Here is an 8,405-nt window from a genome sequence, read left to right as displayed (position 1 = left end):
ATGATGGAACCTAATTTTTTTTTTACACGTAGGTATCTAGACAAATCCGATTTCTATGTTGGAGACAAGAGGAGACGACCATCGAGATGTAAGTTCACCCAAAGTGTTCTGGTATCACTAACCCATGAAGCACTTGGCGAGGCATGCCATTTTCCCACAATGTCTTTCTCGGAAATGCTTTTGACTATCTCAATTTTTCCACAGTCTATCAAGTGTTAGCATGATTCACCATCGGCAGTGAATGGAGCTTTTTCACCATGCCAACTTTGTAAACTGTACATAGAGGATAAGAGAGTCAAGATGATTTGGGATGGTTTTGCTTTGGAAATTGGAAGCAGGGAGCCTATCAAAACGGAGGTTTTAAGAAGGTCTCCGAAGCAGAAATGAAAAGAGGACCAGGCATTCAGGGCTATTAAAAAAAAAAGAATTGCTGATTAGCAAGGGGCTGACTCTGGAGAAGCAACATCATGTAGTGGATAGAACATGGGTCTGCGAGTCAGAAGGTCATAGGTTCTAATCCTGGCTCTGCCTCTTCTTTGCAGTGTGACCTTGGGCAAGTCACTTCACTTCTCTGTAAAAAGGGAATTGAGACTGTGAGCCCCACATGGGAAAGGGACTGTGCCCAACCCAATTTGTCCAACCCAGGATTTAGTACAGTCCCTGGAACATAGTAAGCGCTTAACAAATACCGGAATTATTATTATTTTGTAGGGTTGAGCCCTGGCTGTGTCATAAGTCACTTCGTACCCACTGATAAAATCAATCCATCAATCAACTATATTCATGGAGCACTTTGGTCCCCCACAGAAGTATATGCATGGTGTAAGTATTTATAGAAATCTGAATCATTGCTTATAGTGATCTATAGAGAGCTAGACTAATATTGTCCCAAATGCTTAATACAATTCATTACACCCACTGGGCACTCAGTAAATACCATTACCTCTACTAATAATGGTGATGATAAAAGTTGTTTAAACACAGAGTCTACATAACCCCTAAAAGACATACCAATAACAATATCCAGATGAGATCCAGATGACACACACACGCATATATATATATGCGTGTGTGTGTGTGTGTGTGTGTGTGTGTGTATAGGATTAAACTAGGAAACAGTTTAGTCTAGACCATTATCTTGATAGTTCATAATTAGGTTCCAATAATAAAGCCTGTTTTGCTGACCTAGGTCAGATCACGGTGTTCACAGCATCTGGGCCCGGTGACCTTGCTTTGAGAGTGTATTGTTAGAAAATCCATTATTATCATCACATGCACTTCAGAGCAGTGGCTGTTTTGTGAATTGATGGTGCGATGTTGCTGCTTTAGATAAAAGAGTCCATGCATTATTGACTTAATGAGTTAATGTTGCTTGATTTCACAACAAAGTCTTTATGGTCTGGTTGCTATTTGCTGAACACATAATCACAGCCTATGAAGGAAAGCCCAGATAATATGCTATACAGTGCATCTGTGAGGCACTGCAGGGTGGAAAAACAACACAGACTGCCTGGAAATTTCTCACCTTCCCTTGGAGGCCCAAACAGCCTGGATATATGTGATCTTATTCTGGCCTGAGCAATGGGCGGTCCACAAGCCAGGCTGCTTCCTTTCCAGTGATCCTTCCATGGCCCAAAAGGTCTCAGAATGGCCCAGAATCATCTGTGACCAGATCTGTGGGACTCAGTTCTGGGATGAGGCCACTGGGCTCATGTGGAATCACTGAAGGGATCCACAGGAGGAAACATTAAGGGATTCTCTGGTTCCCTGAGGGTGGGAAAACCTCATGTAGAGTCCATTTCATGCCCACGGTGAAAGAAGACTGATTCCAAATGTATTCTTCGAAAGGCCTTCCTGCTTTGTCCTTGTTAGCCGGAGGGGGACAGGAAGGTGCAGGGCAGAGAGAGACACGGGGTGGAACCCAGATGGCATGCCATGGTAAATACCAGCTCGCTTTCCTCCACGACTTCCCAAGCTCCTTGATTTTTCTGGGCTCCTTCATCCCCAACCACTCTGAGAACGTCATCGCTTCTTTGGGCATCCATGTTCTCTGTTGGTGCTTCTTCCTGGCAATTCAGTGTATCATTAGCACTTCCTGAGCACGTTCTGGGAGCAGAAAACTGTACTAAGCGCTTAAGAGAGTAGCCCTAAGAGACACAGTCTCAGCACTCAAGGATTTTGTAATCAAAAGGGGGAGACCATGGCACATCATTTTCCAATACGGGAATAGGAGAAAGACAATCTTACAACTGATACAAAGATATATGAATGAATGGAAGCAGCACGATGTAGTACATAGAGTCTGCGACCGGGAGTCAGAAGGTCATGGGGTCTAATCTCGGATCCGCCACTTGTCTGCTGTGTGGCCTTGGGTGAGTTGTTTCCACTTCTCTGTGCCTCAGTTCCGCCATCACTAAAATGGGGATGAAGACCAAGAGCTCTATGTGGGACAGAAACCGGGACTAAGTCAGATCCAACTTGCTCATATCGACCCCACTGCTAGTATGGTGCCTGACACGTAGTAAGTGCTTAACAACTATTATTATTATTACGTTGAAAACACCCTAATCACTGAGGACAGGTGTGTAAATGTCAGTGCTAAGAGCTACTGTTGAGTTGACACAACCTGGCAAGGGGAGATTAGTCACAGAAGGCTTCCTGGTGGAGGTAGATAACCCAACGGGCTCTGAAATAGATTAGAATGTGGATGGGAGGAAGCAAGAGTGAGTCCAGGCAGGAGGAAGGGCACGAGCAGGTGACCGGCTAATGGAAAAGCCGGAGTGAAACTTAAACAAGGAGCACATTTTTGCTCCTCTAAGGCCTAGCTTCTCACTGTACCTCTGTCTAGTCTCTCTCACCACCGACCTCTCGTCCACGTCCTGCCTCTGGCCTGGAACATCCTCCCTCTTCATATTTGACAGCCAATTATGCAATCCATCTTCAAATCTTTTTAGGCACATCTCCTCCAAGAGACCTTTCTGCCCAAACTACCCTTTCTTCTGCTCCCACTCCATTCTCCAACACCCTGACTTGTTCCTTTTATTCATCCCCTCTCCTAGCCCCACACTACTTAGGTACATATTGTCATTTTATTTCTTTAAATTAATATCTGTCTCTCCCTCCAGACTCTAACCTCATTTTAGGCAGGGATTATGACGGTTTATTGTTCTGTTGTACTCTCCCAAGTGCTTAGTACATGCTCTGCATACGGTAAGGGCTCAATAAATACAGTCGACTGACTGACGGACAAAGAGAGCAATGGGATTTGAAATCCCAGAGCCCATTAAGTCTTGTGTAATGCACAACTTTCCATTTTGAGTGTGGGAGCGAAAAGAGGTTGAAAGGCTTGTAGGGAGAGGTGCCTGGGTGGTGGTGCTGGGAAGAGGTCTATAGACTTCAAAGAGTGAAGGAGTCAGAAAATCCTCATTTTGAGGCTTTTCAGTTTCATTTGGGAATGAATAGCCCTTGAAACCTCACAAGTCTTGCTAAGAGGCCTGGGATGAACGACTCCAACTCCCAAAACCGTGGGTGAAAACACTGTCTTCATCCTGCAGGGAGAAACCAGAAAATTGGGTCCTGTCCCCCTTAACGCAGCCAGGGAGTCAGAGTTCACCACCCAACCTGTGGTTTCCAACTCACTCCCCAGTACCATTCGTAGACCTGACTAAGTCCTCCTTTCCTCTTGTCCCACTCCCTTTTCAACGCCCCTGACTTTCTCCTTCTATTCATCCCCCCTCCCAGCCCCACAGCCCTTGGCTCGCTGTGGGCAGGGAATGTGTCTGTTATATTATTATATTGTACTCTCCCAAGCATTTAGTACAGTCCACTGCACACAGTAAGCGCTCAATAAATACAACTGACTGATTAACTGATATGGCCTAAGTGCTTCTGGGTGCAGAGCTGAATTGCTGTCCCCTGACCAATATTCCCTTCAATTAATGATATTTATTGAGCAGTTATTTAGCACAGCACACCCTATCTTTCGGGAAAATAAAACGGTAAGCAAAACCTTGCCCCAAAGGAGCTCCCAGTCTAAGGGGAAACACAGACAAAAGGTACTTAAAACTATCATGGTGGTAAAGGTTTAGGGTGTAATGGCATAGTCATGCAGATGTCAGAATGAAATAACTGAGAAAATCATTAACTATATAATTGAATATGCATATGTACTTAAGGGCTGAGGCTGGGCATAAAACACCCAGGTGCTAAGGATGATTGGATTGACACAACTTGTGATATTGTGAATTAATCAGGGAAGGCAACCTGGAAGAGGAGAGGTTTTAGGGAAGGGTTTGAAGGTGAGGACTGCTGTAGTTTGCCAGACTGAGCGGGGGCTGGTGTTACAGGCCCCGAGAATAGCATGAGCAAGGAGTTGGAAATGGGAGAAGGGAGAGCGAAGAACCATTCCGAAGGAGATGGTAATGTTTTCAATGTATTCGTGGGAGGATAGCACGTTCCTGCAACTTAAATGCTTCTCCATTTCTCCAATTTGTCCGCGTTTAACCTCAAACCTTTTGCATTATAGTTCTGGATTTGCACGGTCCCCTGGAGGAGAAGTGTGCTTACAATTGAGTCGCCGAAAAGATTGCAGAAGAACAGCTGATAGGAGACCCTGGGTTGTGACATTAATGGCAGAGCTAGCAGACCTGGGCTTTCCTTGCCAACCCCAATCTTGTTTGACTTTTGGAAGTCTCCTCCATCTGAGTCCCCCACTGCTTCCTGCAGCCTTGCCCCACCCCCAGATCTTTCTCTCTTATCTCCCGTCAGAACCTCTTTGCCCTTCCTCCATATCTCCGCTCTTTTCTTATGGGGAAAAAAAAAAAACCTCCCCAAACTTGATTTTTTCTGGGTCCCCGCTCTTTTGGCTGGCTTGCTCCATCTGCTGCAGATGGAAAGCCCTCTGGGGCTGAGGCCTGTTCTGCACCCGGCCCCGTTTCATTTACCGGGATCCTCTACGTGCATCTGTGGGACCATATAACTACTAATAAAGCCAGAGATGCCCTGGGCTCAGGTTTTATTGTTCGTGCTATAGCTGCTGGGGGGGACAGGGAGTGGGGAGGGTCGTATGTTCTGCAGCGTTATTGGTTTTACCAATCAACTTGGGCCTTTGGGGCGATCTGTCCAAGCTGGGCAGCACCGACACCATCTCTCCACAGGGTTCGGGAGGCTGCCATCTCCTCAACCCTGCTTTCCTCCAAACCAGGACCTTTATGGTGAAAGGAGGAGCCCCGGGGAAACAGGGGAAGCTGCCCAGACTTCTTTCTCTGCCGCACCTCTAGAGACTGGCAGGGCAGAGGGTGGGAGTCAGCTTCCCTGGACCCCAGGGCCTGGGAAGCCAGGAACGAGTGCCCTGACTGGTTCAAAGAAAATGAGAAGTTGCAGTTAATCTCCAAAGTGGAAGGTCTGGGATATGGCAGAGGGAACACAAGAGGTTAATAGTGAAAGTCCAAAAGGAAATATTTCCCTCCTAACGGTATTGTTACCAATGGGAGCCATTATCCTTCCCTCTAAATGCTTCAGAAATCCAAGCGGTCTCTGAAGCTGAAGCAGAAAACAAGAAATCGCTTTCCTGAATGTTACAGGCCACCCACTGCGTCTGAGGATTCAATTCCTTTTTGATCTCTCAACCTCCTGTTTCTTCCCATCTAAGCCTATACTTCACTCTGCTGCCCAGATTATCTCTCTACAGAAACGTTTTGGGCATGTCACCCTTCTCCTCAAAAATCTTCAGTGGTTGCCTATCAACCTCCATGTCAAACAATAACTCCTCACTATTGGCTTCAAAGCTCTCCATCACCTTGCCCCTTCTTACCTCACCACCCTTCTCTCCTACTACATGCCAGCCCACACACTCCACTCCTCTGGTACTATCCTTCTCGATGTGCCTCGTTCTCACCTGACCCACCATCAACCCCTGGTCCACATCCTACCTCTGGCATGGAATGCCCTCCGTCTTCAAATCCGCCAAACTAACCCACTTCCCCCCTTCAAAGCCCTGTTGAAAGCTCACCTCCTCCAGGAGGCCTTCCCAGTCTAAGCCCCCTTTTCCTCTGTTCCCCCTCTCCTCCCCACTGCCCCAACCCCCTCCTTTTGCTCTACTCTTCCTGCCCCACAGCACTTGTGTGTATATATACATTTTTATAATTATAATTCCATTTATTTTTATTAATGTGTCTATATCTATAATTCTAGCTATTTATATGGATGCTACTAATGCCTGTTTCCTTGTTTTGATGTCTATATCCCCTCCTCCTAGACTGTGAACCTGATGTGGGCAGCGATTGTCTTCACACACACCCCTAAAAATGAAAACCGGGGATGTGGGTGGTATTCCTAATCGCGATTATGGCATTTATTAAGAGCTTACTGCGCACTAGGGTAAGAACCAGGTAATGTGCTCAGATGTTGGTCCCTGTCCCACACAGAGCTCCCTCTTTCTGAGGCCTAGAAAAATCAAGTGACTTGTCCAAGCTCACACTTTAGACCAATGTTACACCCGAGGCTCCAATCCAGATTTCTTGACTCCCAGCCTCACGGTCTTTGTCCTAGAGCACTTCAAAACAAGCAGATGGCAAAACCTAAGTAGCCGATTGTGAGTAAAGATGCAGAGCAGAGGCACCCGTGAGATTCATCAGAGGAACAAACTGTGTTCAACTGATAAACTTTGGGGATGAAGAAGCTGCCCTAGAAATCCACCCTTCCTAGCTTACAAAACGTTTATCAAGGAGAAAGAAGTTCATCACTAGGTGGCGAAGGTTTCAGCAAATTGCAAATGAATAATAAAAAAGGATGGTATTTATTACCTATTTCAGGCCAAGCACTGTGCTGAGCACTGGGGTGGATACAAAATAATCAGATCTGACCTGATTAACTTACATCTACCCCAGCACTTAGAACATCGCTTGGCACATAGTAAGCACTTAACCAATACCATAATTCTTTTAATTATCAGACATAATCTTTTTCCCACATAAGTCTTAATAATCGCAGTGGCAGGGATGAGGAAACTGAGGCACAGGGAGATGAAATTATTTCCCCAAGATTACGTAGATTACCCATGGCAGAACAGGGAAGAGAACTTGGGTGTTCTGTCACCCGGTCTGTCATGCTGTCTCCCCTTTATGGGAATGATCCATACGTTCATTTTTGTACTTTAATGAATAAAACACAATTCTTTCCAGTTTTTTCCTGAATATTTAGGTTTTCCAGGTTTCTTTAGACTCCCTCTCTTAACTGGACCGACCCATTCCACTCTTCTAGGCGACGGGTGTTGCGGACGTGAAGAACGAATTAATAACGGCTGCCCCGGAAGTGACAGTTTGCAGCTTCAGCTGGCTCTCGGATCCCATCTGAATTCCAAAGGCATTAATGACCCATTTTACCCTAGCGTAAGGAGAGAAAATTGAAAGGAGCAGATGATTCCTTGGAAAGTATGAAATAATGTAGGAGTGTGACTTTCTGAAGGCTGAGGGACGGTTTGGAGGAAACATTTTACTTTTGCCATTGAGTAATATTCCTAGACAAATTTGATGATTTGCTGTCAATACAAAGGAAGACCCTAGCTCTGCCCTCAGCTTTGCCAAACTACTTCCCCTGATTCCCTCCTTCAGGGCCTTTCTGGAAAGTCACCTCCTCCCGGAGGCATTCCACAATTAAGGTCCCCTTCCACATCCTGACCTGCCTGGCAACACCATCCCATCCATTCCCCCGCTGTCCACTGGACAGTAAGCTCCCTGTGGGCAAAGAGCAAAATATTTGACTTTTCCCTATATTGCCCAGTGCCCCAGAGGCACTCAGCCAATGCTCTGAGAGAGAACAATGTTGGTCAGTGACCCCAGCCCTCATTTATTTACCTGTTTCTTTGCCAGTGATTTATTCACTCAATCAGTTCATCAATGGTATCTATGAAGTGCTTACTACGTGCAGAGCACTGTACTAAATGCAATATAACAGAATTAGCAGACACACACTCCCATCCAATTATTTACAGTACATCCATTCTCCCACTCTTGGAATATGTTTGGCCATTGGGCTGCAAACTCCATCAGTGAAGGGTTGTCATCTTCATTTCCCGTGGTTGGAATTCCAAATGCTTAATACAGTGCTCAGCACGCAGTATGTGCTCAACTAATATTCCTTTTTAAAGAGAACAAAAAAATCCATAAAAATATAGCATTTCTTAACTCTCTCTGTTGGGGAAGCTTTTTACGGGGAGAGAGATTCATAGACAGCCGCTGAGACTCTTTTAAGGCCCCGTGCATATTCACTGCGAGGTGTGTTTACCACGACCCGTGGCCTCAGCTTTTCTTTGTCATTGAGCAGGAGGGAGGGGGTCAGAGCCCATTCTCTCAGCATTATTCTCTGGCCTTTAGAGCTTTGCTCTTTCTTGGTGAGCAGGAGAGATC

The sequence above is a fragment of the Ornithorhynchus anatinus genome, chromosome 8, assembly GCF_004115215.2.
Source record: "Ornithorhynchus anatinus isolate Pmale09 chromosome 8, mOrnAna1.pri.v4, whole genome shotgun sequence".
In the NCBI taxonomy this organism is placed as follows: Eukaryota; Metazoa; Chordata; class Mammalia; order Monotremata; family Ornithorhynchidae; genus Ornithorhynchus; species Ornithorhynchus anatinus.
The sequence above is the reverse complement of the archived record's forward strand: the minus strand, read 5'-3'. Positions refer to the sequence as shown.